Raw genomic sequence first — 6,831 nt, forward strand, 5'->3', positions numbered from 1 at the left:
CTCTCTCAAGGCCCTACTTCCTGGGTCAGGGCCTAGTTAGCACTCATAGCCACCAGCCAGTGTCTCTCTGTGACAGTTCATGGCCATTCTTCCCCTTAACGTAGACAACATTGTTCAGAAAATGAATTTTCTTGAACTAGGGAGAATGTGTTCATCTCTTGTTGTTGCTGAGTCTTTGTGTGATGTTTATAATGAGAAGGGATTAATTCTGTGACATTTCAATGCCATCTGTACTCTTCAAAGGCCTAAGTATGCATCACTCTCAAAACTGTTTCTTAATTCCAGGGGAGCCAGATTCCCTGACATCCCCATCCTTCATCTCTCCATCCTTAAGATACAGTCCTGACCCATAAAATGGGGAGGCCAGGCTCTTCCTTGCCCAGATCTTAAGGTAGTGGTGAACATTAAATGAGATCATAGAAGGCAAAATAATAATAATAATAATAATAATAATAATAATAATAATAATAAATAAGAGCTAACATCTCCATAGGGCTTACTATATTCTAGGTCTAAACACAGAATTATTAGTACAACCTTACTGAGTAGATTTTATTATTATTCTTATTTTCCAGATGAGGAATTTGAGGCACACTCAGATAAACTATTTTGCCCAAGTTTACAGAACTCATAAGTTGGCAGATTCAGAATTTGAACTCAAGGCCGTCAGGGTCCAAAGTCAAAAAAATGTAGTATCCCTTCTGGCCCTCAGTTTCTTTGTGTGGGTTATTCCTACTCTAAACTTTTATGTTATCAGACCATTTAGGTCCTAATGACATAGAGAGGAGGAGAAAGCAAATGCTCCTACAATAACCCAGAAACTTCATGGACCTTCTCTTCTCAGAGGTTGGGGTGAACTTGACTTGGGCTACGAGTCTTATAGCTTGTGCAAGTCTAGTGCCTTCCCCAGAACTTCTGTGAATTCCTGACTTAATTTACATTATGGCACCCTCTGCCTTCGTTCCTCCATTAGTCTTGAAACCAACACATGTGTGCCAACCAGAACTCCAAACACCCCTTGCAAGCTCCCATAGGTAATCCAGTAGTTCCTAGGACATTGTATTTGTAGTTTCCCTGAGTATTCTTGAGTCGTGACGTGGAATCTATTCATGGCCACAGGGGAACCCATACTGCAACTCTGTGCAAATTATAAAAAAAATACCCACCCCACCAACCCCTGAAACTAATTAGAAAAAGGACCACCTCTGGGCAGACAGATGAAGAAAAGCTCCCCCTTCTTTGCTAACATAGGGCTGCAGCAAGACCCTAGCTTGACAAGCAGAGTGAGTGTGTGCTGAAATTTAACCCCCGCTCTTGCTGTCGGCTGGCCCTCCCACCTTATGCAGGGCACAGTGTGCAGAACTGTGTGTGTTAGCCCTGGCTCTATCATCTCGATGACCCAGCCCAAGTTCCTTGCTTTCTCTTCTTGCCAGTCTATTAAAGCGGCACCACCTTCCAAAAGTCCAGTTCCAGCAGCTGAATGTCTGCATCAGGCTCAGGCCCTTGGAACACGTATTCCAGGATCCCCTATACCATCTGAGCAAGGCACAACTCTAAGTCATTTTTCTACATTACCGTGAGTCACCACAGCAGTCACTTCTTTGTCTAAATCTAGTTTGTCTGCTTGGTAGATTTCATTTCTAATCATGGCTCTTTCTTTCAGCAGTCCCACGGGGTTGAGCCATAAATGATGCAGAATGCAGGGGCAGAGGCAGGAGAGCTTTCATCTTACTCTTGAGCCTGTGGGCTCACGCGCTTCTCCCTGCAGAGAGCTGCTAGCTTCTGCCTCCAGGAAGCACATGGCTGGTCAGACCCTGGTTCTGTGGCCCATGAAGGCGGTCCCAGTAAGCCCAGTACTTCATAATCAGTCTTCTGTAGGCAAGAAGACAGATGCGTAGTCCCTAGAAATTCTGAGCAGCGGTGCTTAGTCCTCCTGCAGTAATTATGCTCATCCGTCTCTCGCTCTGCCCCCTGAGAAGTCTCAGCAGGAGTGTGTCACATGCCATGTGCAGTAAGGTGCACAGGCTTAGGCACCAGTGCGCTCCTATCACAGATTGAAGGCAGCTAAACTAGTGGCTTCCCATGGTTTTGAGTGTGCCCCCTGTCGGGAACATGTTTTTGAGCAGGCACCCCATATACACATGTTTATTTATGCTTTCATGGCATACACATTTCTCTGTACTTATATAAATGTGTGAAAATAAAAGTGAGAAAGCGTGTATGAAAATGAATATAAATAGTAACTTCAATGTGCTTTTTCACCACTCCAGTAGGTCACCTTGCACACCTCCTGGGACGTACGCAGACTACAGGTGAGGTGAACCACACCACTTCCTTTCTTGGGACTGTGGGAAAGACATACCCTCTGGAATCAGTTGAAACTGAGTTCTAATTCTAGCTTTCCCAATCCATGGCTAGGTGATTTTGGATAAGTGACATCATTTCTTGGACCTTAGTAAGCTAGATCCTGTTCTGAATACTACGGATTTAAGGGTAGAACTGGCCCCTTTGTCAGGAGTCGCATCAAGGCAGAATTCCCCAGGATCTGTGACAACTAATTTCAGCTAACTCGGGGTTCTGGTTGAAGACACTGATTCCTGAGCCTCACTCTAGACATCAAATCAGACTCTCTTCAAATGGAACCAGGGAGTCTACATTTATATACATCCTTATGGTTCTTATGCACATAAAAGTGAGACAGGTGATCAAAGTGGTGAGTAGGCACAGTGACAAAGTCATGAGAAGTGCTACGAAGATGAACTCTGCAGGTCTGGGGGCCCAGAGGTAGGGCATCGACTTAAGACTGGGCAGCTTTCCAGAGAAAGTGAGGCAGACACTGTGCTTGTGATTCCAGGCTGTTCTCACTCTCAGGGTCAGGCTTTGGCTTGAGCCATGCCTCCATCAAAGCATGTATTCGGCCCAGCCCCACTGCTCTGAGTTTCCCTTCTGTCCAGTTTCCCTTAGCCTCCCCATCGTGCGTGCAGTGACAGGCCTCATCTGGGCTTGCAGAACGCCTGCACCACAGTGGCTACAGGCTTGGATCCATGACAGAGCTGCGGAAGGGGCCCAGGTTTCTCTTGTAGGACACGTGTATTATTGCTCTTCCAAATCCTCAGGCTACAATAAATAGTTTAGTGTTGGTAATTTATTTATATCCACCTCATTTGAACACAGAATTTGAAGTGTATTTGATAGATACAAATAACATGAGTCAAAGGGTGAGGAAATGAAGAAAGATGGACTAAGAAACAATAATGGTAGGACAAAAACATGAAGGCAACTGTAGAATCAGTAAGCTATATAACACTCAGTCCCTTACAGCTGTTACAAACAGCTTATAAACTTGACTTTGAGCTTTTTAGTAGCTGCCACAAACAAGGAAACAAAAATTACCTCTATAATATTCATAGCAGCCATGTGAATAAGACAAACTGGTTGCTAAGGAGAAGCATATCTTTTCTTAGAGGATGTAAAGTGTCTCATGCACGATGGAATGAGTGCCATTTTCAACACCCTTGTAGTGATTTGTCCATATAATTCTTTTTCCCCTTTATTTCTGTTGTCACTAATACAGATTCTCTCATTTTTCTCCCCCACTCTTTGCACACCTCTGCCCATACCCTGCCCTGCCTTCCTTCTGACCACCACCACCACACTATTGTGTGACTATGAGTTATGCATGTTTGTTCTTTGGCTAATCCCTTCACCTTCTTTCATCCAGTACCCCACCCTCCCCTCTGGCAGCTGTCAGTCTCTTGAAGAGTCTTTCAATGTGTAGTGTTTATTTAAGCAAAATATTTTACTTGAAGGCAGTTTGAGGGTCATCTGTTCTACCTGGCAATGGAGGAGCTCTGCCTTGAGAGACGGCAGCCTTCCTCCCAATCTCCCACTGTAGCAACGTTTCTTCTCAGCTCTGCCCTCTTCCCTAGTGAACACTGCCCAACCACGCTTGACTATTTTCAAATAGCATGGCACTAGCTCGACCCTAAAACTTTGTTCAGTCTGTTCCTATTTCCTCAAACACCTTCCTTACGAAGCCATGCCATCCTTCAAGACCTGATTCAGATCTCACATTCACACAAGGCCTTCTCTGATCCAACCAGTCAGATTTACTTTCTTCCATAGCCTGCTTATATATTATTTTGCTTGGTTTTAAGTTTTAGTGAGTGTTATAACCCACCTTGAGCCAGGGTTTATATGAGCATATCCATTAAGTATGTCTGTCTAATTTCTTTACTCTCTTTGTCTCCTGAACCCAAGGAGAAGTGAAGCAAAGGCCTCTTGGAACCAGAGTCTAGAAGCTACAGATGAGCCCTCCACTGAGCACTCACTTTGCCAGACATTGTGCAGTTAGGTTGGGGGAGCCTGAGATGAAGAAGATCTAGTCATTGTACATAAGCCACAGAACAACCCACTAAACCACGAACTTTCCAAGGTCAGGCGATATTTACACTCATCATGGCACCTTTGGAGCCTGATGGGGATTTGAACTTGAAGCAAGCTACCCAAATAACACAAAGTGACAGGTCATTTAAAACACTCATCTTAGCTTTCATTTCCTCTACTGAATCATGCTTGTTTTCATTTAATTCTGAGATAGTCATTATTAACTCTATTTTACAGATAAAGAACCCTAAATGTTCACTATTCTATCCTATTAAGCACCAATTTCTTCAAGTGAAAAACTGGTTAAATACTGTTTACCTCACAAAGCTATTAAGAAGAATTATGAAATGGCATATAAAAAGTGTCTTGTATCACAATGTTTTCAGAAGTACTGTTTTTTACTTCTTTCTTTCTATAATGAGTTATATTGGTTAATAAACAGTCACTTATTAACCCCAAAATGTCTTATCACAGTACTTGATCTAAAGAAGATGCACCCAAATTGTGAGTTTCACTCCCTAAAACCCACCACTTTATTGAATTTTACTATCTGTAAGGTAATATCCAAAGTGCCTTAAATACTTAATTAACTAATTCCTGTTCCTGGGAAATCATATACGATAGGTACTAATTATCATCACCATTTGGGAGATGACACAGTTTGGTAACTTGCCCAAGGTAAACATAGATAAATGGAGGTGGATTGGGATTTGAACCCAGGTAGTCTAGCTCCACCCTGAGTTTTTAAATATTCAACAGTTTTTGCCTCCCCAAAAAGTTGCAATTCCATATAGCAATTGTTACCATAGAGATGTGTTCACAGTGCCGTGGTAGCACACACCAGAAATTAGCTAGAAGGAAAGACTTCCTGTGAAAGATTCTGGCCTGAACACAGTCTTGAGGTCTGAGGGGTACTAATCAAGCCAACATTGGTCCCAGCACCTCAGGTGAGGGGAACGGCGTAAGCAAAAGCAGAGTCAGGAGATGGTCAATGTGCATATGGGTCTCCAGCAGGACGTGCCACTGGAGCTCTTAGTTGTTAATGTTAATGTTCGAAGTGTCCGCAGTTCCCTTTGTTCTGTTTTCTGGTCCTCTTGGGACCTACACAGGCCATGCTTGGCCCTTCAGCTGTTTTTGACTCAGCCTTTGTCATCCTTGCAGCGTCCTGCCTCTGCAGGACACTCTGTGCCATCTTGGTGTTGCTGTGCACAGTCTCTGCTGGCTGGCCACACCCCTGGGTCCTTCAGGCAGGACCATGCTGACCATTGTTCTCTAGCTGAGTGTCCACGAGAAGGCTCTGTACCACTGAGTACACACTGCCAGGAGTTGTTGACTATCTCACTGCTTTTGATGACCACATTCCTGCCCGTAGAGCCCCTGCCCCTCGTATCCCACGGTGTTCATTCTAGTCATTCAGCACAACTATAGGCCAGAATGTGTTTGACACAATGTGTCCTTGGTGCTGGGTATATAGCAATAAATGAGACACACAAAGTATCTTCTCTATTCTCCTTTCAGGGAGGAATAAAGACATCAAGAAAACCCACAATGAATATATGATATAAGTCATATAGAGAATATATGGCTTGAGGACATAGAGAATAAGGATAGTGGAGGTGGTCAGGAGAGGCATCTCTGGTGGGGAAATTTTGATCAACGAATTCAAAAACTGTTGTGGTCTCTTCAGTTCTAGAGTTTACAGAGGGTAACAAACACACTCTCTCAACCTGTGCTCTTCCTCTCCACCCCATGAAACAACAAGATCTGGTAATAAATTTTATCGCAACTGGCCTTATGACTAAAGCCAACTATTTTACTTATCCATGCCTCAGAAATCTCAACCTGTGTAACGAGTTGTGGCAAAGGCACAAAGAAGAAGTATTATTCATTCATTCAACAAATTTCTTCTGAGTACCTACTGTGTGCTAGGGAGCACGTTGGCATGGGAGTTTAGTGAATAAGGCAGTCATTATACTCAAGTGGCTCACAGTGTAGTGGGGAACGCAAGGAGCAACAGAAAATCATAATGCCAAATCTCAGTTGTTCAGAGCAGGCTCCTACCCGAGCAACAGGGGGTCAAGGAGGCCTTTCCAAAGAACACAGTCTCTGAGTATCCAGTGGTCACTATAAAGTGCTTTGCTAATTAGTAGGAGAACCAGCTTGGGTCCTCACTTAGCTTCAGCTCTTTCTCATCACTATTCACTACACACCACCCTCCGTAATGACCTGGGCATAGTGCCATCACAGAACAGTGTACATCGAGCATGCCAAATTTGTTTTTATTGTACCCTCTACCTAGAACATGTTCTCCAGCTAACCTTGCACTTTCCAGAAGCCATCCCTTCTTTGCCCTGGTTGGAATTAACATCTCCTACGGTCCTGGTGCAGTCTGCATCATGGTATGGTATACTCTTTCTGGAACTGGGTTTATGTTTTCTGTGGCAT

This window comes from Sturnira hondurensis, unplaced genomic scaffold (assembly GCF_014824575.4).
Source record: "Sturnira hondurensis isolate 20B ecotype Veracruz unplaced genomic scaffold, ASM1482457v3 Scaffold0004068, whole genome shotgun sequence".
NCBI classification, from domain to species: Eukaryota; Metazoa; Chordata; class Mammalia; order Chiroptera; family Phyllostomidae; genus Sturnira; species Sturnira hondurensis.